We start from the raw sequence: 27,875 nt of genomic DNA, 5'->3' as shown, positions 1-27,875 counted from the left end.
GCTTCAGAAACATGTGAACAAGCAGCAACAGCACCACTCATCCCAAGTGCTGCAGCAGTAGTGGAACATGCAGTGGTTAGTAGAGTAAGTACAAGTAACTGACGCACTGCAATGTATTTTAAAATGGTAGAGAATAAGAAAGGTCCAGGGAATATTGCAAAAATGCTCACAAAATTCAAATGTTAGCTTGGAAGGCAGCTGACTCAGTTTAAACTATTTAAACAATGCACAGAATTATGGTTTGTCGACTTGGGGCATCTGAACCAAACAAGCAGGCCATAAAAGATGCTTATAGCCATTAGAAATGAAAAGGCTCAACACATCTGGATTCACAAAAGACGATCAAAAAGATCCCAAAAAGATTTGGGCAATTTTGGAAGACCAGTTCAGAATCAAATTGAATTTCCATATCTATCACTTGGAATTTATGCTATTCCATCAACAGCCTAAGGAATCCATAGAACATTTTATTGGTTGATGCAGAGAAAAAGGTACCTACTCTGATTTTTCAGAAGCAGAGCTAGAAGAGAGAATTGCCGAATTAGTGATTGAAATGTGTCGACTGGAGTGGATGCAAAACGATCTACTGGACAAATCCAAAAGCTACAGCATCAATGAGCTCCCCAAAGATGGACAAAAGTATGAGGCAATTATGGCAGGCCAACAAAGCTTACAGGTCTTATGTGCAGCCCCAAAAGTTGACAGTGACTAGAATAGCCAAACAGAGGAAGACGTAAAAGGTGCAGACTTCTACATGCACCAAAGAGTTTCACAGCATTTCATGATTTCTGCATTGCATGTGACAAAAAGGGTCACTAACTGCAGCAATGCAAAGGAGTAATGATCAAAGGGGCCATGATAAGTTGTGCAGACTGAAGCAGACCGTAATCAGGCAATACCTTTGAGCAGCAACAACCACCATACCAGATCTCACAAAAAATGCGTACATGAGGTGGTGAACAAAATGGACAACAATGATGATGATCAAGATACTGCATGGTGTAGTGAGCACACATTCCACACCATCCATGTTGCAGAACACAGATACCATTATACCGTCAGAAATATTTGCCATGATTCAGAAAGCAGTAAACATTCATGATTAGCAAAAATATCCATGGGGCAAGTACCAATATACCGCCTCAGAAGTGGAAGGCCATGGCGAAACCCACAATTGTGAAGTTTTCAGCATATAGTAGCTACGTTCTTCAGTCTGTAGGATCCATTGAGCTGGAGTGTAAATAGATCCAGTCATCCTGGATTTAACAGGTGTTCTACGTAGTCAAAACCAAAGGCCCAGCGATTGCAGGTCTGCAGGTAAACAGGCACGTTGAGATCTCACAATGGCAACCATCCATGGAAAAAGCCAGATACCACATGGCAAATCAGCATAAAATGAACCATTCATTCAGTTTGCAATCTGGCATCGCAATATCCCAAGGGCTTCGGTATAATTGCCAGTTTTCAGGGAGATACAATCTTAAAACATTTGAGAGAGAATGCCAATGGTGGATCAATTGATCCACCAAGTAAGTGCAGCATCCACATGCAGGCCAAGTTGAAGGTTGAGCTGGACAAAATGAAAACAGATGGGATCATTCAGAAGGTACAAGAGCATAGGGATTAGTGCAGCTCAATCACGTGCATCATCAACAAGGAGATGATGTTTGAAAAAAGCTCGACAGATTTGTTTACATAAAATCCCTACTTTGGAAGACCTCAATATAAAATTCATGGAAGCAAAGTTCTTTTCAAAACTTGATACAAACACAGGTATTGGTCAGTACATCTAGCAGAGAAGTCCCAGGAGCTGACTACATAGCATGGTGACACGTAGTGGTTTTGCCAATGAATTAATAATCCAGAGACCCAGGATAATGCTCCGGGGGCTCTGGGTTTGAGTCCCACCACACCAGATGGTGGAATTTGAATTCAATAAAAATCTGGAATTAAAATGATTAAAATCTGGTTCACTAATACCCTTTAGGGAAGGAAATCTGCCATCCTCACCTGGTCTGGCCTACATGTGACTCCAGACCCACAGCAATGTGGTTGACTCTTAAAATGCCCTCTGAAATGGCCTAGCAAACCAGTATCAAACCACTAAAAAGTCAATAAAAAGGAGTGAAACCAGACGGCCGATGTGGCAGCGACCTAAGCAATGGAAAAGACAATGGCAAACCCAGCCCTGTCGACCCTGCAAAGTCCTCTACACTAACACCTGGGGGCTTGTGCCAAAATTGGCAGTGCAGTCTCTCAGACTAGTCAAGCAACAGCCTGACATAGTCACACATGAAATCATACCTTACAGATCATCAGACACCACCATCAACGTCCTTGGGTATGTCCTGGGAAAGAGTTGCCCTGGGAGTCCTCAACATTGACTCTGGCCCCCATGAAGTCTCATGGCATCAGGTTAAACATAGGCAAGGAAACTTCCTGCTGATTACCACATACCTCCCCTTCAGCTGATGAATCAATCCTCCTCCATGTTGAATACCACTTGGAGGAAGCATGGAGGGTGGCAGGGGTGCAGAATATGTTCTGGGTGGGGGACTTCAATGCCCATCACCAAGAGTGGCCCAGTAACACCACCACAGAGCAAGATGGCCAAGTCCTAAAGGACAAAACTGCAAGACTGAGTCTGCGACAGGTGGTGAGGGAACCAACAAGAGGGAAAAACATAGTTGACCTCATTCTCACCAACCAGCCTGCTGTAGATACACCTGTCCATGACAGTATTGGTAGGAGTGACCATCGCACATTGCTTGTGGAGATGAAGTCCCAGCGTCACACTGAGGATACCCTTCACTGTGTTGCTAAATGGAATGGATCTCGAACAGATCTAGCAACTCAAGACTGGGCATCCATGAGGCATTGTGGGCCAGCAGCAGAATTGTACACAACCACAACCTGTAATCTCATGGTCCAGCATATACCCCATTCTACCATTACAACCTTGCCAGGGGATCAACCCTGGCTCAATGAAGAGTACAAGAGGGCATGCCAGGAACAGCACCAGGAGGTGTCAACCTGGTGAAGCTATAACACCGGACTACTTGCATGCCAAACAACATAAGCAGCAAGTGATAGACAGAGCTAAGTGATTCCACAACCAATGGATCAGATCTATGCTCTTCAGTGCTGCTACTTCCAACTGTGAATGCTGGTGGACAATTAAACAACTCACTGGAGGAGGAGGCTCCACAAATGTCCCCATTCTCATGATAGAGGAAGCACACCAGTGCGAAAGACAAAGCTGAAGCATTCGCAACATTCTTCAGCTAGAAATGCCGAGTGGATGATCCATCTCAGCCTCCTCTGGAGGGCCCCAAGCAACATAGATGTCAATCTTCAGCCAATTTGATTCATTCAATGTAATATCAAGAAATGGCTGAAGGCACTGGATACTGCAAAGGCTACGGGCCCTGACAATATTCCGACAATAGCACTGAAGACTTGTGCTCCAGAACTCGCCATGCCCTTAGCCAAGTTGTTCCAATACAGTTACAACACTAGCACCTCCCAGCTATGTGGAAAATTGTGCAGGTTTTCCTGTACACAAAAAGCAGGATAATTTCAACATGGCCAATTACCACCCCATCAGTCTACTCTCCATCATCAGTAAAGTGGCGGAAGGAGTCATCCACGGTACTATCAAGTGGCACTTGCTTAGCAATAACTGCTCATTGATGTTCAGTTTGAGTTCCGCTAGGGTCACTCAGCTTCTGACCTCATTACAGCCTTGGTTTAAACATGGACAAAAGAACTGAACTCCAGAGGTGAGGCGAGTGACCACTCTTGACATCAAGGCAGCATTTGACCAAGCGTGGCATCAAGGAGCCCTAGCAAAACTGGAGTCAATTGGAATCGGGGGAGAATTCTTCACTGGTTGGAATCATATCTAGCTCAAAAGGAAGACGGCTGTGGTTGTTGGAGGTCAACCATCTCAGTTCCAGGGCATCACAGCCAGTGTTCTTCAAGGTAGTGTCCTAGGCCCAACCATCTTCAGGCCTTCTTTCCATCATAAGGTCAGAAGTGGGGGCGTTTGCTAATGATTGCACAACGTTCAGCACCATTCGCGACTGCTCAGATACTGAACGCAGCAAGACCTGGACAATATCCAGGCTTGGGCTGACAAGTAGCAAGTAACATTCACGCCACACAAGGGCCAGGCAATGACCATCTCCAACAAAAGAGAATCTAACCATCGCCCCTTGACATTCAATGGTATTAGCATTGTTGAATCCTCTACTATCAACATCCTGGGCAGTTATTATTGACCAGAAACTGAACTGGACCAGCCACATAAACACTGCGGCTGTAAGAGCAGGTCAGAGGCTAGGAATCTTGCAGCGAGTAACTCACCTCCCGACTCCCCAAAGCCTGTCCACCATCTACAAGGCACAAGTCAGGAGTGTGATGGAATACTTTCCACTTGCCTGGCTGACTGCAGCTCCAACAAAACTCGAGAAGCTTTACACCATCCAGGGCAGAGTAGTCCGCTTGATTGGCACTCGTTCTCTAAACATTCACTCCCTCCATCACCGACGAACAGTGGCAGCAGCGTATTCCATTGACAAGATGCACTGCAGAAACTCACCAAGGCTCCTTCGGCAGCACCTCCCAACCCCACGACCACTACCACTTAGGACAAGGGCAGCACATGCACGGGAACACCACCACCCGTAAGTTCCCCTCCAAGCCACTCACTATCCTGACTTGGAAATATATGGCCATTCCTTCACTGATGCTGGGTCCAAATCCTGGAACTCCCCTCCTAACATCACTGTGGGTGACCTACACCATAGGGACTGCAGCGGTTAAAGAAGGCAGCTCACCACCACCTTCTCAAGGGCAATTAGGGATGGGCAATAAATGCTGGCCTAACCATATCCCGTAAAAAGTGAATAAACAAAAACAATTGAACATTATTGCTTCCAATGCCTTACTTTTGGGCTATCCATTAGCCATGATATTTCAGGTGCACATGGATTGCATTACATGTACAATGCCAGGATGCAGATGGATTGCATGTGATACAGCCATCATGGGAAGGACAAAACAGAAACATGATCAGAATTTACATTGGCTGATGCAAGCGGCATGTATAGGACTGGTATTTAATGCGCAAAATGAATTTCTTTAGGTCCATTTATTTGAGTGCTGGTATCCATACTGGTCCGAATAAATTAGAGGATATCCATGCAATGGCAACACCCCATGGTCAGGAGGATCTTCAACAATGCTCTTCAACTTTTTGTCTCCTTCCATTCAAAATTTCACACAAATATTGTCATCTTTATGAGAATTGTTGAAAAAGGAGGTGCCCTTCCTGTGGCAGGAAGACCACAAACATCTCTGAGGAAGTAAAGGAGTTTGTCGGAAACATCATTATTGCAATTTTATGATCCCAGAGTAACTAATCTAGCAGTGGATGCATCCCAAAAAGGCTTAGGAGCATCAATATTACAGAAAAGTAAACCCATGCTTTCACTTCAAAATCCCTATCTGCGGTGCAGTCCAGGTATTCTAACTTTGAGCAAGAGACAATAGCCTTGAGGTTTGGAATTATGCATTTTCACACCTACTTGTTCAGCAAGCAATTGGTGGTGGAATCTGACCACATTCCTGCTAGAGATGATCCGAGGGAAATCAGTACCTAGCATATTGCCGAGGCTGCAACATCTACTAGTAAAGATACAGGGCTATGACCACGAGGTTCAGTATAATCCTAGTAAATTGATGGTCACATCCAATATACTCAGCAGGTTCCCAATCTAGCAAAGATTGCAGATGTGTCCCTAGATCTACAGGTCGACTTGATTGACATTGAACTTGGAAGACATTCTACACATTGAGAGGCAGTAGTATAGTGATATTGTCACTGGACTAGTATGCCAGAGACCCAGGGTAATGTTCTGGGAACGTGGGTTCAAATCCCACTGCAGCAGATAGTGAAATTTGAATTCAATAAAAATCTGGAGTTAAAAGTCTGATGATGACCATGAAACCAATGGAATGTACCTCAACCATCTCCTCTTTAAAGGTAGCCCGCTGTTCCATTACAGTGTTGTCTGCCTATCTTTGACAATTGCCAATAGTCGTAAAAACCCATCTGGTTCACTAATGTCCCTTAGGGAAGGAAATCTGCCATCCTTACCTGATCTGGCTTTCATGTCACTCCAGACACACAGCAATTTGGTTGACCCTTAAATACCCTCTGAAGAAGGGCAATTAGGGATGGGCAATAAATGCTGGCTTAGCCAGCAATGCCCATATCCCATGAACGAATAAATAATTAACCTGCTCAATTTTGCACAACATGTGTCAGCAACTACAGAAGGAGACAATGAAAGACTCTATGCTTCAGGAACTCTGGGAAATGATTATAGAAGGATGGCCTGACTCCATTCAGGATGTCTACAAACACGTGAGGCAGCTCTGGGTTTATTAGGAAGGGCTAGGCATATCCCAGAGTCATCTTCAAAGGCAAGCAGGTCATCTTACCAGAATCATTGTGATGTGACATACTTCTTCAACTTCAATCAATCACACATGGGTATAAATTGTACGAGGCTAGTGAGAAAGACAGTTTATTGGCCGAGTATGAACCATTGAAGTCACAGTTAAGAATGGTGAGGCGTACAAAATTATGAGGGGAATAGATAGAGTGGACAGGATAAAATTGTTTCCCTTGGTGGAGAATTCTAGAACCAGGGGACATAGATTCAAGATAAGTGGCAGAAGGTGTAGGGGGGACATGAAGAACTTATTTTACACAGAGGGTAGTGGGTGTCTGGAATTCACTGCCCAAGTTGGTGGCAGAGGCAGAAACTTTAAACTCTTAAAGTACCTGGATCTGCACCTAAAGTGCTGTAAGCTGCAGGGCTATGGGCCAGGTGCAGGAAGGTGGGATTAGAAAGGGCACTTGGGTGTCCTCGGGCTGGTATGGACAAGATGGGCTGAATGGCCTCCTTCTGTGCTGTAATTTTTCTATGGTTCTATGTCAGGAAAATATGCCAAATCTTCTATATTGAGCCTGGTTCTCAATTATTTTATCCACCTGACATCAGTCATATGCATCCTTTTTCTGTTTCATCTTAACCTTTATCACTTTTGTCATCCAAGCAGCTCTGGATTTGTTTGCCTGGCCTTTCTCTTGCATCGGAACATACCTTAATTGTACCTGAACCACCCCCTCTTTACAGGCAGCCCAATATTCCATTACAGTTTTGTCTGTCTATCTTTGACTCCAATTTATCTGGGCCAAATTGTTTTTTGTCCCATTGATGTTGACCCTTCACCAATTAATTATTTTTAACTGATAGCTCCTTGTCAGTTTCCATTGCTAACCTAAACCTTATGATGCTATAATTACTAGCTCCTAAATGTTTCCCGACTGACAGCTGACCCACCTCATTCCCCAGAACCAGCTCCAGCAGTGCCTCCTTCCTTGTTGGACTAGAAACACATTGATTTAGAAAATTCTCCTGAAATCGCTCTAGAAATTCCCACTCTCTCTATCCTTTACACATTAATTATCCCAATAGACTAGGATAGGAAAGTCCCCCATTGTAATTACTTTATAATTCTTGCATCTCTATGCAATTTCATTGCAACTTTGTTCCTCTATATCTTCCCACTAGGTGACCTGTAAATACACCCAAAGTAGTGGTATCTCCATTGTTTCAGACATCTCCCAAATTGCAATAATGCATTTGCTTTAAACACTGCATTTAAGTATATTGATCCTGCTTCCAAATGTTCAAAATACTCAGAGATATATACCTACACAATCCAATTCCTTAAACAAAAATTATATCATGAGAACCAAAGAGAAAAACTCAATTTAGTAAGATACACTACCAATATGACGCATGGGAAGTTGCTACACTTCATTGTAAATTTTTTTTAATGACCTAGATCCCGATACATTTAATCAGAAAAATCATGCTGTAACTTCATTACTAAAGTACAGTTTTTTCCACTTACTTTAGCTTAGATTTTTATTTCCTGAATGTAAAATTCATCTTTTTCAATTTACTTTGAAAAAGCTGCAGTACTAGAATTTGGGCAACTGCCACTCACTAGCTGGTACCAAACATCAAAACAGAAATCTTGCTAAGTCATACTGTAATAGGCTCGTGAGTAGATATGCAGGCACACATTCTTGATTTATAGAAATAAATCTGACTCATGGCCAAAAGCTGTAATTTGACTCTGGTTTTAAAATGGAGTTATCATTATCTTAAATACAAAAGCAACTTTGTTCAGTTTCTGCTGGTCTGTATTCGAAGTAACAGTATATCAAAAATATAATTCCCTGACCAAAGCAACAAAAGGAGAAAGTATAATGTATAGGATTTCCAAAAATAAAATTAATTAGAAAGAATTACAATTATCTAAAAAGGGGATTTTTACTATATTGCAAGTACAAAAGAATAATGTATTTTCATCTCTAAACAAACTTTGGACAATTAGTTTCTTTATTATAGGGCTACACCGCGAATTTGTGCAGCCACAGGAAAGGACATTCCCTTACAGCACACCAACTTTACCAACTTATAGTAACAGCAGCAGGAACATCACACCAGCCAAACATAATGGGAAATCACAGCCGCATTATTTGTTATTTTTCAGCCATTCTTTTAATGGTGGTGCACATTTGGAAATTGCACCTATGATGCAAAAGGCAATTGAAATTGCAAGTTGAAAAACCGCTCAACAGATTATTTATTATTTCTATTATAAATAAAATTGTGTATCACATACATAAAATAAGTTGCAATGCAATGGCCGAAAAGTCTACTTTAAAAATGACTAGTATCCATACGATGTTAATTTGATTAGTTCTAATTTCATTAAAAAACTGTCAACAATATGTCCTTCAGACCCATGAACTGCTTTAGGACTTTTTCCTTACTCATCCTGGTAGCAAAAATTGTAATAAAGACTAACGTATGAAAATTAACTGAAAAGACAACAAAGGCATGCTTCACAGGGTGCAGGATAAAATGACAAGTGCATAATTTTTCTGTATCTTCCTTCCCCCATCTTCTGCATTTGAATTTCTGGATTTAAACTTACTGAAAGTGCAGGAAGAAAAACAATTTCAATTAATAAATGTTAAATAAAAAGTTAACTATTAAGACTATGAATTGAAGATCCTCCGATAGCCGGAGAAGCAGAACAATGAAGTCTGATTCAGAGGATTTAATTAAATTCCGTGGCTAAACCACCATTCAAACTTAATACTGTCCTCAAAATAGTTTTTGCTGTAGCTTCCAGAAGCAGCACTGCTCTCCAGTACCGAAGACTTGAAGGACTGGCTAGATCAATCCCAACCCAGGAAAAAAACATGTTACCCAAACACTGACTTGCTCTGATAATCTCCATGGAGAAGTTTACAGCTGGAGGACACAAAAAACAGACATGGCACCATCAAATTTCTAGGTGGCAATCTCCACACATAGTTTTGGTCCACTCACGCTCTAGTATTTTGAATAAAGAATGTATTGTACCATCTGATGTTTTTATTACAGATTTTAAATATTATGAAGGTTGTTAATAACTTGCAGTACTCAAAATAGTTATGAGTATGATGTCAGGGTGAATGGGTTTATTCAAATTGATAAGAGTGAACAGGTTCATTCAGATAAACAAGTGGGGGTTGGTAAGGAGCAGGCCAAAATTCTGCAATGATACTGAATGTCAAAGGACTGCAACATGGGAACAGTCCTTTCAGTTCATTGAGGGCAAACTCTAATTTAGGAAGCTTACTGTGTACAATGTGTTAATGGTTGACTGATTTAACACAACACTGTCTGGACTCCTTGCTTCAAATATCTGTTGGATACTGAAATCTGATATTATATTCTAGACTTAACAACAGCATTTATGAATGCATGCAGAGTACAGCTGTCTGCTTGTATTCATTGGCACCTCCATAATTTTTTACTTTTTTAATCTTATTTTGTGAAAACACACATAGTACTTATGACTGGAAAAGTGAGTGGTAAGAAATGATGGAGAAAACACAAGAGATACATTAGGGTTGCAATGTGGGTTTGGTTGGTAAGGAAAACAAAGCAATAAGTGAAAAGAGTGACAAAAATCACATAACAATTGATACTGGCTTGTATTTAAATAACTTGGTATTACATTGGTATTAATTCAACACAAAAATACTTGGCTATTTGCAGTGCAAATAAAGGTCAGGTTTCAGCTGACTTGGGACGAATCTGGTCTGTCATTGTAATTCACAATCAAATATAACTTTAGCAATGTTTATTCTACAATCTGATTAAATTTGAGACTTACTGCACATACTTACATTTGAGATGACCCACCTCTAAGTGACCCCACCCAATTTCCTAGTCAAATGTCTGAAAAATATCCATAACTTATGTATAAGAGGTCCCATCAATGCTCAGAAAGCAGAAATTTTGATTTTAATGTACCCTTGCTTGTTCCGCATGGTACAATGAATGTGTACAGAAATGGTGAAGCAGACTGGGGCCCAGTGAAAGGAGAATAAAAAAGAAAAGAACAGGTCTGGAGGAGATTGGCATCAGGCCATATACACACACTATTTATATATGTAATGGAGAAGTTTGGCATCAGGCCATATACACACACTATTTATATATGTACTGGAGGAGATTGGCATCAGGCCATATACACACACACACACATACATATATTATATATACACACACACATATATATATATATATATATATACACTCTCTAAAGTGAGCTATAGTGTAATCCACTACAATTGCTCCTTTGCAAGACTCCTCTCTCAAACTTCAATCATCATTGATCTAAATTTTTAGTATTTCAAGCAAATATATCCTTCATTTGCACACAGTTTGGAACATAAGGATCAGAAGTAGGTATTATTAACACAAACATGCTGAATTACTGTTACCCAGGGTGATTCGATGGATTGGGCAAGTTGGAAGCATGACAGTCATCAATAATCTCTGATCTTGGCAAATGCAGAATTGCTGTGACAGCCAGGTCATGTTATTGGGAAAGGAGAATAAAGTGATGGTCGTGCTAACCAATGCAGTCATCTGTTATAGCAGCACATTAGCTGATATTACAATGCTAACTGAGAATGAGATAGAAGTTTAACCATAGTAACATTGCCAACCAGGACAGGATCATTCTTATGTTGCATGCTTTATTTGCTGGTCGACGTAGAAGACAAAAAAATTTACAACTGGCTTCTTTTGGACACAGAGCAAACTGCAACAGGTGGGTGCGCCAATTTGGTATTTACCATCCTTGGCGGGGACTGTTATGTTAAAACTTGCAACTTTCCAATTATGAAGTACTGGGCTTAAGACAATTTGAAAACAAACTTAGTGCAGGGGTCAAGAAAACTTGTCAAAATGAACTATAAACACATACAATAAAGTATAAATACAGAGAAAGCCTCTGATAAAAAATACAGTAATGCAACAAAAACCAAAACATACAAAGCCTGTGACAATTTAAGAAATTCCCCATACATGGAGCATCCCTCATTCCCATTTGAAATGGGCATATAAGAGAAATATTGCAAATAGGCTACAAAAGCTGCAGAATTGGAAAGTTAAATATTTTGTATCAAACCTGGAGCCTTATGAGGGCAAAGAAACCAGATGGACCCAAACACTTAGTTCACAAAATTAAGGCAGCAGAATGGCAGTCTAGAATAAAACTGGCATCGTATCAGCTCTCCCAGTTCTGCCATCCTCCATGTTCATCCCATACCTGTTTTTACAAGTCACTGCAGAATCTACCTGACAAGTCAACAGGCAGAACGAAGCCATGAGTACGTCAATGACCAAAGTTTGTTCTGGAAACCATCCCGTTTCAACAATTAGGGCAGCAACCAGATGTTGAATCTGTTTGGGGAATATAACCATTTTCCCAGAGGGAAAAGGAGGTCTTTCCTGTGATGTAGTGAATTTAACAGGATGGTGTTCAACTTCTCAATGTTGACAACTGTAGCTTGAGGGTAATACAGAGTTACATAAATATCTTCACCCCTTCCATCCCAATCCATCGAGGACATTGGGATGATAGGAATTATATCAGAGTGTTACAGTGAGGTGTTTGGGATATTTCGGACAGTTACAGTGAGGGATGTGGGATATATCAGAGTGTGCGTTTCCAAGCAAATGATAAGCAACCCTTAACTTAATAGCTCTTCAGGAGCAGTAGTAACCAAAGAACAGGTCATTCACTGTTGCAGTTGGAGGCAGTCAAATGTTGTGCCTAGAATGTTGCCCTGCAATTCAGCAATTACATTCACCAGCTGGATTCCTGTGGATTCCACTGGTCCTTAGTCCACTGATTTAAGGGATGTGTTCCAAAGGCTGAAAGCAATGTGTCTCAAACGGGTCAGCCAAGGGAGAAGAGATTGAGTATACTACAAAACCTGACCTGTTAGGACAAAGGCAATTTGAGAGACCACTATTATATCAGATTCTATGTGAGCAACCTTATAAAATGCCCCTCACTGGAGACTACAAATATGGCTGTCACTACCAGACAGAACACACCTATTGAAACCACCAAATCCCCTTGAAGTAGGGCGCTAAGTTGGAAAGGGAGGAATGCAAATCTGGGACAGGAAAATCTTTCCAGTGCTGTTTGTAAAAGGAGTCAACGAATGTCATGCCCTGCAAACACTCAAGGTAAGTCTTCTCACAGTTGAGGAGAAATCCTAGAATGTTGAAAATGCCTGCTGAATGGGCACTCAATTGTAGCGATCTTATAGGGCAACTGTCCGGGTACAGGTAGATATGTAAATTGCATATCCTGAGACATGTCAAAACAACAGACAGGCATTTTCCTGCTTGCCAGGAAAAGATTGAAGAGGAGATTCTTGCACTAGCGACTAAATCCCTGAGATAAAATCTTATATTTTTGATGACATGGCTAAATGACCATGGAAAAATGGATACTTCTTGGATGTTTGGCAGCTGATAAGATTCTAGGGCACACAGCCTTAGCTTATCAGTGTTTCCAAGGACGAGGAAAAGGTTGGTGCTTTCTAATTGAACTTTATGGATTATAACTTCAAGTGTGCTTGATCGCTTCTCAAATGCACTTGAAACTTTAGCTGTCAAAAAGCTATTAATTTCCTTACTTTTATTATTCTTATTTGAAAGAAAACTTTATTTATTTTATTCCATTATTTCAAGAGGCCACCCAATTACAACACAAGCTTTGATTATGGTGATTCAGGGCAGAGACATTGAAGGAATGCAATCTGTTTCTTGGCTTTTGCTATTGTTGTGCACAGTCTGGATATGACACTATTTCTCTACTTAAGCACCTCTCTAGATCAACATTTTTAAATTTGGGAACAAAACAGAATATCAACTGTACATAACAAAAACAGTTTTTTTGTTTTTATCATCAACTGTATATCCCACTTCAAAGTACTTACTGGACAGCTATCCATGAATTCTTGATCAATTTATGATCCTGCACATTAGTGTTCTGACGTAACATGCAGCCCAGTCTCCATTCATTAAATGCAGGGAGTGGTGAGGTGCAGAATGATAGAGGGAGATTGAGATTATGGGAGGGGGACTGAGATTTAGACTGCTCGGCCAGTGGAAGGGAGACTAGATGATTGGTACTGGCAGGAAATTGGGTACTGGGATAAGAGAAGAGAGGGAAAGAGCCTGGAAGAGGGGAATTGGGGGTGAAAAGGAGACTACGGAAAATAGGCGTCAATTAAGGAGGAGACTAGACAAATGGTGATTGGGTATGTGAGGCTGGGCTGAGGAGAGAGGGAAACCAGGGTCTTGAAGTTCAGAATGATTGGGAATGGGATGGGGTGAGCATTGGGTTCAGTATTTTCTGTAGAATCAGGGCCAGTAGCAACAAACATGGTGACCGGGCAGTGACATCAAGAGAGAAGTAGCCAGTAAAAGGGATGAGTGAAACTTGGGCACCTTACTATCAGTCCACTACTATTAATAGTATTAGAAAAATTGTTTTCACTGGTGAGCATATGGGAACAAGAGTACAAAGACTGAGAATTTTTAAGAGTGTTATGGAAGATACTCTCATCAATTTTACATCACAACGTCCAATACATGGAGTAACGAGATGGAGGAGGATTAGGTTCGAGCCAGAAGGGGAAGTAAAACAAACTTTCCTTACAATTTATTCAGTACCCTCCAGAGTACCTTTTAAGATCCACTATTTAATTAATAACTGGAAAAATTAGTCAGAGTTTGCACTACACATGTCCCACCTGGTTTATCATGAATTTTGCAGATGGGTCCTGAAACAGGCACAGTACTCTTCTTTGCACACTTAAATTTATCCAATGCTGATTCACACAGTTTCAAAATATTTGGGGATCAAAATGGCAGTGATCAAGCTGCTGGCACAGATTAGATGCAGGTCAAGGATATTGTGCCTAGCTTGTTTCATTCCCAAGAAAAACAGGCAAAACGCATACCAATTTCTATCCGATGTGTTCAAATAACTTTTTGTTGAATACGGTCCACACCAAGTCCAGAATGTTGTATCAGGCCCACAATTAAATCAAGTTTTACATGCCTTCATTCCTTAGGTACCTTTACGCTTAGAACACGAAAAAATGACAATTTAGCAACAGCAGTTTGATCTGCACTCTAAATTGTGATTCTTATAAACTATCCAAATGCCAATGTTTTATTAATTCCAAGATAACAAGACTGAAATATGTTAACAAGCCTAAACAATAATGAAGTTAACTATTCAATTGCAGCACCTGAAAGTGTTTCAATTTGTTAAGCTTATTAACATTATTGCAGATTTTGTGACAAATAAAAAGAATTAACATCTAATTCAATTAAAACCGAGCTGCCTTTTTTCCCTTGCAATCTTGTACACATCAAGATAAAAGTTTACTTTCTTTACATATTAAAACTCCATCATCCATCATTATTTTAACACAATCAGCAACTACTAGATACAGTAAGAAACTGATGATAAAATATCAATAACTAAATCTTGCTATTTTTTAAAAAATTCTTACATGGGACGTGAGCAAGGCCAACATTTGTTACCTATCCCTAATTGCTCTCGAGAAGGTGGTGGTGAGCCACCTTCTAGAACCGCGGCAGTTCATCTTCTGTAAGTGCACCTACTGTGCTATAAGAATGGGAGTTTCAGGATTTTGACCAAGCGACAGTGAAGGAACGGTGATATAGTCCTAAGTCATTGAAACCTGCAGGTCATGGTATTCCCATATGCCTCTGCCCTTGTCCTTTTGAGGTGGTAGAGGTCACGGGTTTGGAAGGTGCTGTCGAACAAGCCTTGGCGAGTTGCTGCAGTGCCTCTGGTAGATGGTACACACTGCTGCCACTGTGCAGTGATGGGAGGAAATGAAAATTTAAGGTGCTGGATGGGGTGCCACTCAAGCAGGCTGCTTTGTCCTGGATGATGTCAAGCTTCTTAAGTATTGGAGCTGCTCTCATTCAGCAGAATAGGGTGGAGAGTTTTCCATCACACTTCTGACTTGAGCCTTGTAGGTGGTGGACCCCAGGTTTTGGTGGGAGTCAGGAGGTGCATTATTCATCGCAGAATCCCCAGCCTCTGACCTACTCTTGTAGCCACAGTGGTTAGTCCAGTTAAATTTCTGGTCAATGGTAATCCCCAGGATGTTGATGGTGAAGTATTTAGCGATGGTAATGCTGTCAAATGTCAAGGAGAGATTGTTAGATTCTTGCTTGTTTAAAATGGTCATTGCCAAACACTTAGCTGGCAAGGAGCAATCGTGCCACACATCAGCCCAAGCCTGAAAGTGTGTTGCAGCCTCATCAGGTTGGCACCTAATTTTTTAGGTATGCATGGTCCTGTTCTTGGCATGCTCTCCTGCACTCTTCATTGAATCCTGGCATTATGGTAATGACAAAGTGAGGGATATGACAGGCCACTTGGTAATAGGTTGATGTTGAAACCAACAAATTGGAAAGGCTTTGAATAGTCACCACTGATCATGGGCATTGAAGCACTGCTGCTCAAAACATTTCTGCCCTCGATGAATGCTTTCACTGCTTGACAGGTGATTGCCATCTGCTTGGAAGGCACTGCAGCTGTATAGCACATCACTCATGTTTAGCTGCACTTCCCTGTTACCAGCCTTCATGGGAGCATGGGAGCAGCTTATGCAGCTCTCCTTTCTACCTCTGTTGAGGTTCAAAAGCAGCAGCTGGATTTCCATCACAAGGCAGATGGAATGGGTCCATCTGGAGGGAGGTATGACCCCCCATAACAGGGTCTACAGGCAAAGTGCATCAGGATGTTCAGGCTATCATGACAAGTTGCTGCTGACATCTGCAGGCTCTTGCAACAAGACCTCCTTCCCAGTAGACCAGGTGGGCCCACATTGCCATGGCCAAAGTGCCCATCACTGAAGGGCCAGCGCCCACCCCAATCGACCACCACCTCCCCAGCAGGTCTCTGCCTCTCGCCAAATTGTACGTTTTCTTCACCTGCAAGAAGGCAGAGAGATGCATGAGTGTGTGTGTGTGTGGGTGTGTGTGTAAAATAGCCTAATGTGAAGAGGAGGTGAGGACACCATTTGTATGGGTGACTATAAGGGATGGGTCAATGAGGACAATAGGCTGAGAGTGAGCGAGTGTTGGATATGCTTAAGGGGATCTGAGGTGCTTGCAAGGAAAGGAAAAAGTGAAACTCCAAGTTGCATTGACCTGAGGCATGTTATTCAGGAAAACGCTGGGCAAGTCAGACTGCGGGTCCTAGAAACCTTAAATAATTATAGTGTTAGCTTGTTATGCCCTCGAGATCCTTCCTAGATTCTCTTGGTGCATTGTCTCCAGGTTAGAGGAGTCACACTCATTCTGATGGTTTCCTCGGCCACTTCCAAGCATGCGCGCATGGTCGGAGAGATTGTCCTCTTCCTCCTGTCCTCTGGAGAGCTCAAATCCCACAGCAGGACTTCCAGGTAAGAGTGAGACACCTGGGGGCAGTCTTTCCATGTCATCTCTTCATTCCTGTGTTGCTGTTGGTAAGCTTTCCTTAAACATTCCATGGTCCCTTTAATTATAAACCCTTCAACAGGATGGGTACGTCACCCTGCCATCCCTCTCTGGTTGGCTGGGGAGCCCAGTAGCGGGCTTATCATTGAGTTGCTCTGGTAAAGAGCACATATAAAAAGGTTGGGTCCCAAACCTAAAAATTGCCCCACCATTGCCTGAGCAAAGGTTGGAAAGATTCCACCCCCTATCCTGAAACTATCGGACAGGCATGCACAGCCCATGAATAAGGGATGTTCCGACTCCTCAGCAGATTTAACTTGTATTGCATATTACAAAAATGTATTATTCTATAAAAATATAGATGTTATGCCATGTAATGCACAATATATCAGGGCCATCAATTTATGGCAACTAACTAATTGGAAGTCTGGTTTTATTACATTGGATTCTGTGTTTTATCTGTTTTGGTGTTCACTTTCTCTGCCTGTTCATTTTTCTGTGAGAACCGAACATCAGTGGCCTTGATTATTCTTATATTCGTACATGAGTGGCATCTATTTTATATATATGTGTAATATATATTTATAATTCCTTTACTAGTGTAATTAATCTTCATCCTTTACTTTGTTTTATAGCTGAGGATACTTAAAAAGATGATATGCAAGAAATACAGGTTGCAGATGGGTTACACAGCACTACTGAAACTGGGGTCATGGGGTTTAGCAATGCTGAGGAGGTGGCTTTGGTTGCATTGGAGAGAATTAGGCAGTACTGGGGTAGGGGTGGTGTTGTTCCATGGGATAGATATCATGTGGATTGGCAACACTATGAACAAGGTGGTCCTTACTGGTTTGGTGGCTTCTAACACATCTCCACAAATGTTGAATTATTGTTTTCTAATTACTTACTGGCAAAATAGGCCAATGAGAAATAACCATATGATAAAAGCTATAAAAATCATTCAGGTGTTTCAAAGTGTAGCAAAAAGGGGTGATACTTGGTACTGCACAAAACTTGTTGATAGGAATTAATCTGTGAAATATGTAGGATGCACACATTATATGTAATATATTAATAATCAAATTTGTGTGGTATGAAAGAAAAAGATAGAATTCCATTTGTATAACACTTTTCATTTACTCTGGCTATTCCAAAGTGCTTTTATCACTTAAGTACCCTTAAAGAGTAGTCACTGTTGTAATGTAGGAAACATAGCATCAGTTTGCACAAGGTCTCACAAACAGCTACATGATAATGAACAAAGAATCTGCATTAGTGAAAAGCAAAATACTGCAGATGCTGGAAATCTGAAAGAAAAACAGAAAATGCTGGAAAAACTCCGATCTGACAGCATCTGTGGACAGAAAGGCAGAGTTAACACTTCGAGTCTGTATGAACCTTCTTCAGAGCTACAGAGAAGTAGAAATGTGATGAAATTTATACTGCTTAATGTGGGTGGAGCAGGTGAAGCAGGTTTAGAAAGCCAGTGATAGGCAGGGAAAAAGGAGGGATTGACAGATATCATGAACAAAAGGAGAAAGGGAGTGTTAATGATAGTGGTAAGGACTAAAAAGGTGCTAATAGTGGCATAAAGGTAAGAATGCAGAATACGATAATAGCACAACAGGGGTAAGCACTCTGAAAAAAACATGAACAAGTAACAAGCGGCCCTTGTGGGAATGGGGTGGAGAAAAAGGATCGAAAATGGGATAAAAAAGGGGGGGAAATAAAAAAGGGGATAAAAATAAAAATGAATAAACATTAAAATAAATGGGGAAAGTTAGCTTTGAAAGAAGGGATAAAAAAGGGGTGTAGATAGAGAAGAGAGTTCATGGTCTGAAGTTGTTGAACTCACGAAGATAAAAGCAAAATACTGCCAAAGCTGGAAAAACTCAGCAGGTCTGACCCCTGTGCTTACTCCTGTTCTATTATTATCACATTCTGCTTTCTTACCTTTATGCCAACTATCAGCATCTTTTTAGCCCTTACCACTACCATTAACACTCCGTGTCCTTTTGTTTATGACATTTTTTATCAATCTCTCCTTTGCTCCCACCTACCACTGGCCTTCTATACTGCTTCACCTGCTCCCACCACCTTAAGCAGTAAAAATTTTATCACATCTGTATTAGTGATGTTGGTTGGGGGATAAATATTGGCCAGACCAGCAGAAAGAATGCCCTGGTGTAGTTCAAAATGGTGCCATGGAATCAGTTTAACGTAAAATCTAAAAAAATTTCTAACATTACAGCACTCACTCATTACTCCACCACAGCATCTGCCTACATTATGTGCTCAAGCCGCTAGAGTAAGGCTTGAACCTTTGAATTCTGACTCAGTGAACCAAAGCTGATATAGAGACTCCAGACCAAGTGTAGTAATCAAGTGGAACAGAATCAGAATGGGGGCAAGGGCAAGCAGATTTTGAATATAATGCACAGAAATGGATAGATGGGGAGTGCTTTGAACATAATGTATTTCATCAATACTTGCCTTCCTGCATAGGACAATGAGAGAGAAATTAAACCATGAAAACTAATTTTCTAGTATAAAATCATCACAAGACATCCAAGCTTCACATCACAATCTGCCATGTACGAACTACACCAGAACTGCATGTGATTGGCAATACAAGAAGTTGCATTTATATAATGCAAGTTAATCCCCATGCTTGTGTTGAAGACAGAGAATGCAAGGACTGTGTCTGACGGTAGGAGTAAGTTGATGCTAGGGGGTCAGAGAGAAACAGATCAGTCAAGCAAGGTGTTCCTCGATCTGCTCCCATAAAGCTCTGAAGCTGGCAGGAATGGTGAACCTTGCTCTTCCTCAGAATCCTACTATAAATTAGATTATTGAAGTTCTTGCAGAATGCAATGCCTCTCAGATTAACCTGTTCTACCATCTCTGATTATTTATCTTGATACCTTTTCCTGTTCACTGGGAAGAGCACATCTCCCCTCCTAATCATCTCCTCCACGATGACTCCCAGAGCAGGTTCTGGAAATTAGGAAACCCTTGTTTAACTTCTCTTGAGCCACCATCTTTGGCTGAGAGATATGATTCAAAACAGCCAAAGTGCCCCCACTTCAAGCCAGACAATTAATTTATCTTTCCATTTACAGATCACACAATTTTCCATTTGTGGACTCAACCCAACCTATTAACACAGAATCACAAAATCTATCCTAAAATAAAGCTCTCTGAAATTTTTCCCTACCTATAAAGATAATAAAAAATATTATTTCAACCTATGAATTAAAAGTCATCGAGCCATTTTCAATAAATGATATTTCAGTGAAGTCTCAGCATCACATACATTTTTATTTCATAGATTGTTGAGATCTAATTTCATCATCTTTAATCCCATTTTTAGATTAATGTTTGTTCAGCATTTAAAGAGAGAAAAATGTGTAAAAATAAAAAGCCTAGTTTTAATGTTGTTTTCTACATGAGCCATATTTATTAGCATGTATGAAATAACTTAAGTGAAATTGCCAATATTTTGATTTTAGTAGAATGATTAAAGCCTTTTCCACCTAAATGTCCCCTAATGTTAATGTTGGTACCTGAAGTAAAAAATGCTTATTTTATTGAGAATTTGCTAATTGTCCAGTTTTATTCAGCAATATCATTCCACCAACAACTATCAGGGAAATCATATCTGAAGCTCTCCTAATCAACACAATAAAATTAAACTACGGCAATTAACTACTCAACTGTAGGACAGAGCATGAACTGGCAATTATATTGAGGAAAAATTTCTTTAATATGACATAAGTGTCAGCCATGACACAGTTGGTAGTACTCACATGAGAAACAAAAGGTTATAGGTTCAAGTTCCAGTACATAAGCACAAAAATCAAGGATGACATTTCAGTGCAGTACTGAGGAAACCCTGCACTGTCAGAGGTACTGTCATTCAGATAAAACATTAAAACCAAGGGCAACGTAAAAGGTCTCACACTCTTTGAAGAGCAGGGTGACCTGGCCAATATTTATCCCCCAAATCACTATCACATACAGATTACCTGGTCATTATCACAATGTTGTTTGTGCAAACTTGCTGCACGCAAACTGACTGCCACGTTCCCTCCATTACAACAGTGACTACACTTCATTGGCTGTAAAGTTACCTTGGGAAGTCCTGTGGTCATGAAAGCCACAATATAAATGAAAGTTTTTTTCCCCTTTATCATCACTATGAACTCACCAAATAAAATCAGCATCAGACTTTCTCCAGTATTTTTAAAAATCAATGCATTTGTAATTAACTTTACTACGACTAATATTAAAAATGCTCTTTTCCTATGCTTACTTTTCAGAAAAGTTACTAACAATTTGATGATAATGCCCAATACATATAAATTTTAATTTTTTTTCAAAATTGATGCTTTGTCTTTTAGTCTTAGTTTTGGTTTTGGAAGAGATTTAAATCTAGTTTTATTCCAGTCTTTCATTTCCATATTTTGATAATATTTTAATGTTATTCTTGAAAATAATCATAGTCAAAAAAGGTTTTTGCTTAACATGGTTTCATTCTAGTCTTTTCAGAATTTATGCTTCACTTTTCACACAACTCATAAGGCCGATGAAAATTTTATTCACTCATTCTAATTTCCAAGAGGTGCAGACTACTAACCTGCTGTTTTAGCCCCAAGCGATTTTTCTAAGTAGCTGACTCAAAAATTTACTCGTGTTGGCTTTTGAAAGAAACTTGATTCAATTTTAATATTGTTAGTAAAAAATATAGTCCAACAACTATTTTCCTTCTGATTTTAGCCATCTAAAATAACACGGCTACTGATCAGAAACCGGGTGAAATTTTGAAAACATGAACTCGGTCAGGAAAATTTGCTCTATTTAGTTATTGTGTCTGATCCAACAAAATCTCGCCTACCAACCAACACAAATGGCACATCTATGAAGTGGTCACAGTATTATGAAAAATATATTTATTATAAAGTCCCCGTTTAAAGTAATGCGTGTGAAAGCTATACAGCTCCCGAGCACGGAGTTTAAACAAATTAAAGAAAATTGAAGTACTGGGGAAAATGCGTCTTTCGGACTATTATTTTCGGTTACTTGACCCTTTAAAGATCGAGGAAGAAAGCGGCACATCCCGAGTGGAGGCGCCATTGGGTCTTTGGGATGACATCAGTCTGGATGGAGCAAACGTTTCACTGGTTTCCAAACATGGACAGCACAAGTGTAGTAAAACCCGGCGTGGCGTGGGTTGCACCTGCCAGCAGCAAAATTAACCCTGTTGTCACATTACGAGTTGTGCCAGCATTTGACAGGAAGTCGGGTACGAAGTCCTGTCCCGATCAGCCTGATACATTTAGCAGCAAGGGCCCGCTCTCCCCGGCTGATTCCCCAGACCTGGCTCTCAGCTGTTCACGGCAGGAGGGAAAGGAAAAGGAAAAGAAAAACCAACGTCTGCCACGATCACCTGCTTGCCGTCTTACACCACTTTGCACTCAGTTTACACTGTTATCAACCGTGCATGCCTGCGGCTGCCTGTCCCCCTGCAGTGCCAAGGAAGTCAGAAGTTACTGCACTCATTGATATAAACCGACCTCGCGCCGACCTCTCACCTCCGCTCGGCGGTTGCTTTGGGAATGCTGCGGGCAGGTTCTAGAAGTCGCTCGCGACCGCCTCGAGGTGTTTACCGACACTTCGTCAACAACCGCCAGGTTTGGGACTGACAGACGGAAGTGACGCACCGTGGCAAGCCAGGAGGCGGAGCTAGAGGCATTCGGGCCAATGAAGAGTCACTTGATGTGTGAGCGTGTACACGGGGCAAGGTCGTGTCACTGAAACAGAAAAACATACATATTGAGCAAACTTCTGCTGAAACGCGTGCCTACACAGGGAGAGTACACATTACTTTGCTAACCCTCCCACAGCTGCCTGATTCGCCACCTTTTAAAAAATCTGTTTTAAATCAACTGCAGGAATGAGTTTATTACATAGTATAACAAGAGAGGATGACTGGTGCTTAGATATGTATCATCCGAAGCCACCTCCTCAAGAAGGGCGAGAAGGGTTAATTGTTCTAAATAAGTGCTGTTAACTTGTGCTCAGAACTTAATTGCTAACAATTAATTCATTCCGGTTTAAATCATTGACCCGATCCGTCATTGTGTGTTAGCTGTTGGATGAGTTCGTTTAGACCTTGTTCCATTTTTATTATGGAAACGAGTCTTATGAGAATATCATGGGGCATTATCTTTAAAAGATGAAAAACAAAATTGGGCTACGAAATGTGTACTGCGTATGTAAAATCATGAAGCCATTTTAGACTAAGATGAAAATTTAGATCTTTGTATTCAGTCAGAACCGAAGCACTGCCCTACCTGTTTCCTGGTTATGGGTGTGTTCAGGTACAATAACTTTTTTGTCAGATCTAGTAATAGGATATTTAGTGGCATTAGCTTTATAAGAATAGCCTGCATGTAAGGCATATAGTAGTCAGCCTTTGTCATTTTCTGTTTGATAATCTACACAAAACAGAGTTTCTCTTAGAAGCATAGAATGTTTATAGCATAGGAGGAGGCCATTCGGCCTGTCTTATCCATGCCAGCTCTCTATGTGAGAAACTCAACTAAGTCCAACACCCCTATCTTTTCCCTATAGCCCTTCACTTTTTTTAATTCAGCTAAATATCTAATTCCCTTCTGAAAGCCACGATTGTATCTGTCCCCATCATACTGCCAGGCAATGTATTCCAGATCCTAAACACTCGCTGCATTAAAAAATATTCCATCATGTCACCTTTGATTCTTTTGCCAATCACTTAAATTGGTAACCCTTCTGCCAATGGGAATGGGTTCTCCCTATCTATTCTGTCCAGACTCTCTCGATTTTGGAAGCCTCCATCAATCTCCCCTCAACCTTTTCTAAGGAGAATAGCCCCAATCTATCCACTAACTGGTGTCCTTCATCCCTGAAACCAGTTTTGTCGATCTTCTATGGACCCTGCCTGATGCCTTCACATCCTCCCAAAAGTGCCCAGAATTGGACACAGTACTCCTGGTGAGGCTGAACCAGCGTTTTACAAAGGTTTACCATAACTTATTTGTTTTTGTACTCTAGGTCTCTATCTATAAAGCTCAGGATTCCATTTGCCTTATTAACCTCTTTCTCAACCTGCTGACGCCTTCAGCGTTTTGTACACTTATACCCCAGGTCCCTCTGCTCCGCCACCCCTTTTAGAATTGTATCCTTCATTTTGACTTACCACTTCTTCATTCTTCCTGCCAAAATATATCACTTCATACTTCTCTGCATTAAATTTCAACTACTATGTGTCTGCTCAGCCTATGTTCTCTTGAAGTCTTTCATTATCCTCCTTACAGTTCATGATACTTCCAAGTTTTGTGTCATTTGCTAATTTTGAAATTGCGCTCTGTGCACCCAAGTTAAGGTCATTAACTTAGATCACAAAAAGCAGTGATCCTAACACCAACCCCTGGGGAACCTCAATAATATACCTTCCTCCAGTCCAAAAAACAACCATTCATCATGACTCTGTTTCCTGTCACTCTGCCAACATTGTACGCATGCTGCCATTGTTCCTTTTATTCCATGGACTTTGACAAGCTGACAAGCCTGTTATGTGGCACTGTATCAAATGCGTTTTAAAGGTCCATGTTCACTGCATTACCTTTATCAACATTCCCTGTAACCTCAATCTTTTAAAGGACTAGCACCACTGATGATGCCTATGGGTTTTGGCCAGCCATACCTGACCCAGACACAACATCTCCTGCATCTACCTAGCTATCTGTTCCGTCATACTATGTAGCACTGAGTAGGTGCTTTCCATTTCATAATTGGTCTTTGTTGACCATATTTCTCTAGACAGTTTTCATGAATTGCATGTTTAACATTTGTATAGCAGTTCAAACAGAAAGAGAAGCCTATGGATTTGTGCAGTGCCTCCCTGTAGGCAAACAATAAACAGCAACATTTCATCCCAGTCCTTTGGACTGTACTCAGTCTATGTGCACAGCATGCAAGTTAGCATGTCATCAGACCTCTCTACCAATTCATTTGTCTGGGGCTTTTTATCAGAGGGGGGTTGTTACCTATCACTTTCAGAAAGGTCTACATTATGTTTCCCAGCATAGGTCATATATTTTTCCACTGTGAAACCCATAATTTGTTGGCCCAAACTGTTCCAGCCCCATTTGTTATTGCTGATGATTGCATTTTTCAGTAATGGTCTGTTTGTTGGAGTACTTTCTCCTGGTTAACTCAAACTAAATGGACAACACAGATAGTGGTGTGCACTTTCTTTCTATTTTATATTACCATCTACTTTTTCATTCCGCCATAATTGACTATTTTGTGAATCCTAGAAACGTGAGTACAAGATGTTAAATATCTTGTAAATTGGCCTTGTGAAGTTGTCCTTTCAAATACCTTGTAAACATTTTTCTTTGGTTCAGAGAGCTAGATCTTTGTGTTTGTAATATAGCACCTGTTAGACAACCATAGCAAAAATGACAGGCAATGCATCACTTGAATCAGTCACTCAATATGTTAAATTTTCAATCAGCAGTGAGGTAATTAAGGCAGAAAACAAGATCTTTTCTTACAAATTGCTAAGCTAAGAAACATACAAAAACAATTTCATAAAACCGAGTATTTTATTGTTTCTAAATGTTTTTAAATGCATTGCTCTATATTGTAACTTTGGAAATTATACAGCTTATGTGAATATATAACACGAAAATAAATGGAAAAGACCAAAGCAATTCTTCAGAGTCTGTGGATATCTTGAATCAATTTCAATCAAAACCACATTTGAATTTCAATAGCCTTGGGTCATATTTTATTTCAGTGAATATCATGCCTTTGGATTTAGATAGACTTAAAATCTCCTAATTGGCAAAATTAGGCAGAAGAATCATTCAAGTTTTACTTACTATACAAAACTGAACGAGACTTTTTTGATGCAACACATCATTCTCAATGACTGTCAAAGTCTAAGGACAGGTTTTGGAATTTATAAGTTCTGATTTAAATCATCAGTATCATTTTATAAAGTGAATACACTTTAGTTTCCAGAAAAATAGTAAATAATATTGGACAGAAACAAAATAATTTCTGAAATCAATTAAATGAGTTACCTTATACAAAGTATATTGTAAAAATACAAGGACCCAATGAAAATATATTAGGATGTTTGCCAGGAATCACTGAAGGTGAGAACACCAACCTAGGACCAACATGATCTCAAGGGCTTTTCTTTCGGAAGGGAATGAAAATTGAGCTGTTGAGGTTCTTTACATTTTCTCTGGAAGAGAGGAGCTGTATATAATCATCTCTTTCAATGAGATTTGCTTTTCTGATGTTGAAATGCAGCTCAATATTCCAGCATTCTCCCCTTTATTCTAGCAAATAGTGAGAATTGTTTTGATGAATCCACTTAAATTATTTGAGATTTAGGACTAAAAAGTACACAGATATACATTATGACAGGTAATGTGTACCAGGTGGACCAAATCCACAAGGGAAACTTGGCCATGTTATCACAGCGGTTTTGCAATTTGTATTTATTACAAGAAGATTTGGGTGCTGAATTCAGAAGAATTAAGTCCACCAACACCTTTAGAGATTTAAAAAATTAAACTAAAACATTTATTAATAAAAGAAAAGATTTCAAGCACTTACATAAGATTACAGTTACTATACTGTACTATAACAAATCCCAAAATTCCTAATTAACCTGTCTCACAACTACACACCCTCTTTAAGGCAACAATCCAAAGTAGATTTTAAATTTAGATAGGCAATCCAGCAAGTCTACCACAGCACCCACTCGACAATGGAATTCCAAAAGCTTTTCTCCAACTTTCATTGCTAGACATAGCAGACTTCTGCAAAAGTGACTGGAGGCTTTTTCCCAAGGCTGTTTTACATGGTCCTTTTAGATCTTATGTGCCCCCACATAGCCTTCCATCCTTCCTTACATATGTTTCTCTCTCTTTAATCTGTAAATTCCATTGTTCTACATGTCTTTGGAAATTTATTTTCCCTATAAAAATCTTTCATATTGCCAATACGGTCAGTACCTTTGGGAAAAATAAACATACTACTTGGCCTTGCTTACCTTGTTAGTTGTAAACATCCTAACAACCCTTTGAAACCAAAACAATCCCTTCACTTATCTAAAAATTCAAATTTCCTTCACACCTTACATGCTACCTTTATTCATATTTACTCATTGGCATTTAAAATGCCTTCTACATCTAACTTATTTTGATAATTTCAACCTTGCAGTCTATCTGACTCCAATTCAATTAAATCACACAACCATACACACTCACAAACCTACTTTACAATAAATCACAATAATATGAAAAATATGATAGTTTAATGACATTTAAAAGGTGAACTATCAATATTGGCTTAGACTCTACATCTGATAAGAGATAGAAATTTCAAAGAAGTGAAAATCCAGAAATTTCTATAATTGGAAGCTGATCCACAACCCCAGATTTACACCCAGGCAGCAAGTTAAAAATCTACCCCAATGCTTGAGATTGTGACAAATCTATGGCCAAAAGAAAAGTGCAGCAATGATGACTGCTAGCCTGGAGATCCAGGTCGGCCTTCATGGATTGTAGTCAATGATTTGCAGTATCATTTCTTCCACCTGGGTTGGGGGTTTCATGTTGGGGGGCCAGTCATTCACTTCTTTCTTTTCCTGTATTCATTAAGAGGCTGGTAAAGTGGTGAACATAATTGTTTAGAGAAAGAATAAAGGATTCCCAAATGCTCAGCCTGTGTCCAATATGACATGCAGTTAATGGAGGTGAAAGTGTATGTTGTTGCTGTGCTATACAGACACTA

At 40.2% G+C, this 27,875-nt stretch overlaps 1 protein-coding gene across 6 annotated transcripts in view; it reads right to left on the bottom strand.

Moving 5' to 3' along the window:
- pparab (peroxisome proliferator-activated receptor alpha b) overlaps positions 1-27,875 on the bottom strand; it is a 269,353-nt gene that overhangs the window by 85,401 nt on the left and 156,077 nt on the right. Inside the window, exon 1 of one of the 6 annotated variants that reach the window (XM_041215599.1) lies at positions 22,607-22,800. The exons of 3 other annotated variants lie outside the window; for them this stretch is intronic. The gene's annotated coding sequence lies outside the window, so the exon portion shown is untranslated. Of the gene's footprint in view, positions 1-22,606; positions 22,801-27,875 lie in introns of those variants that run through there. 2 more of the 6 variants (XM_041215597.1, XM_041215593.1) reach the window with 2 other exon arrangements.

The sequence above is a fragment of the Carcharodon carcharias genome, chromosome 21 (genome assembly GCF_017639515.1).
Source record: "Carcharodon carcharias isolate sCarCar2 chromosome 21, sCarCar2.pri, whole genome shotgun sequence".
NCBI lineage: Eukaryota > Metazoa > Chordata > Chondrichthyes > Lamniformes > Lamnidae > Carcharodon > Carcharodon carcharias.
This window is presented reverse-complemented; position numbering and strand designations above follow the sequence as displayed.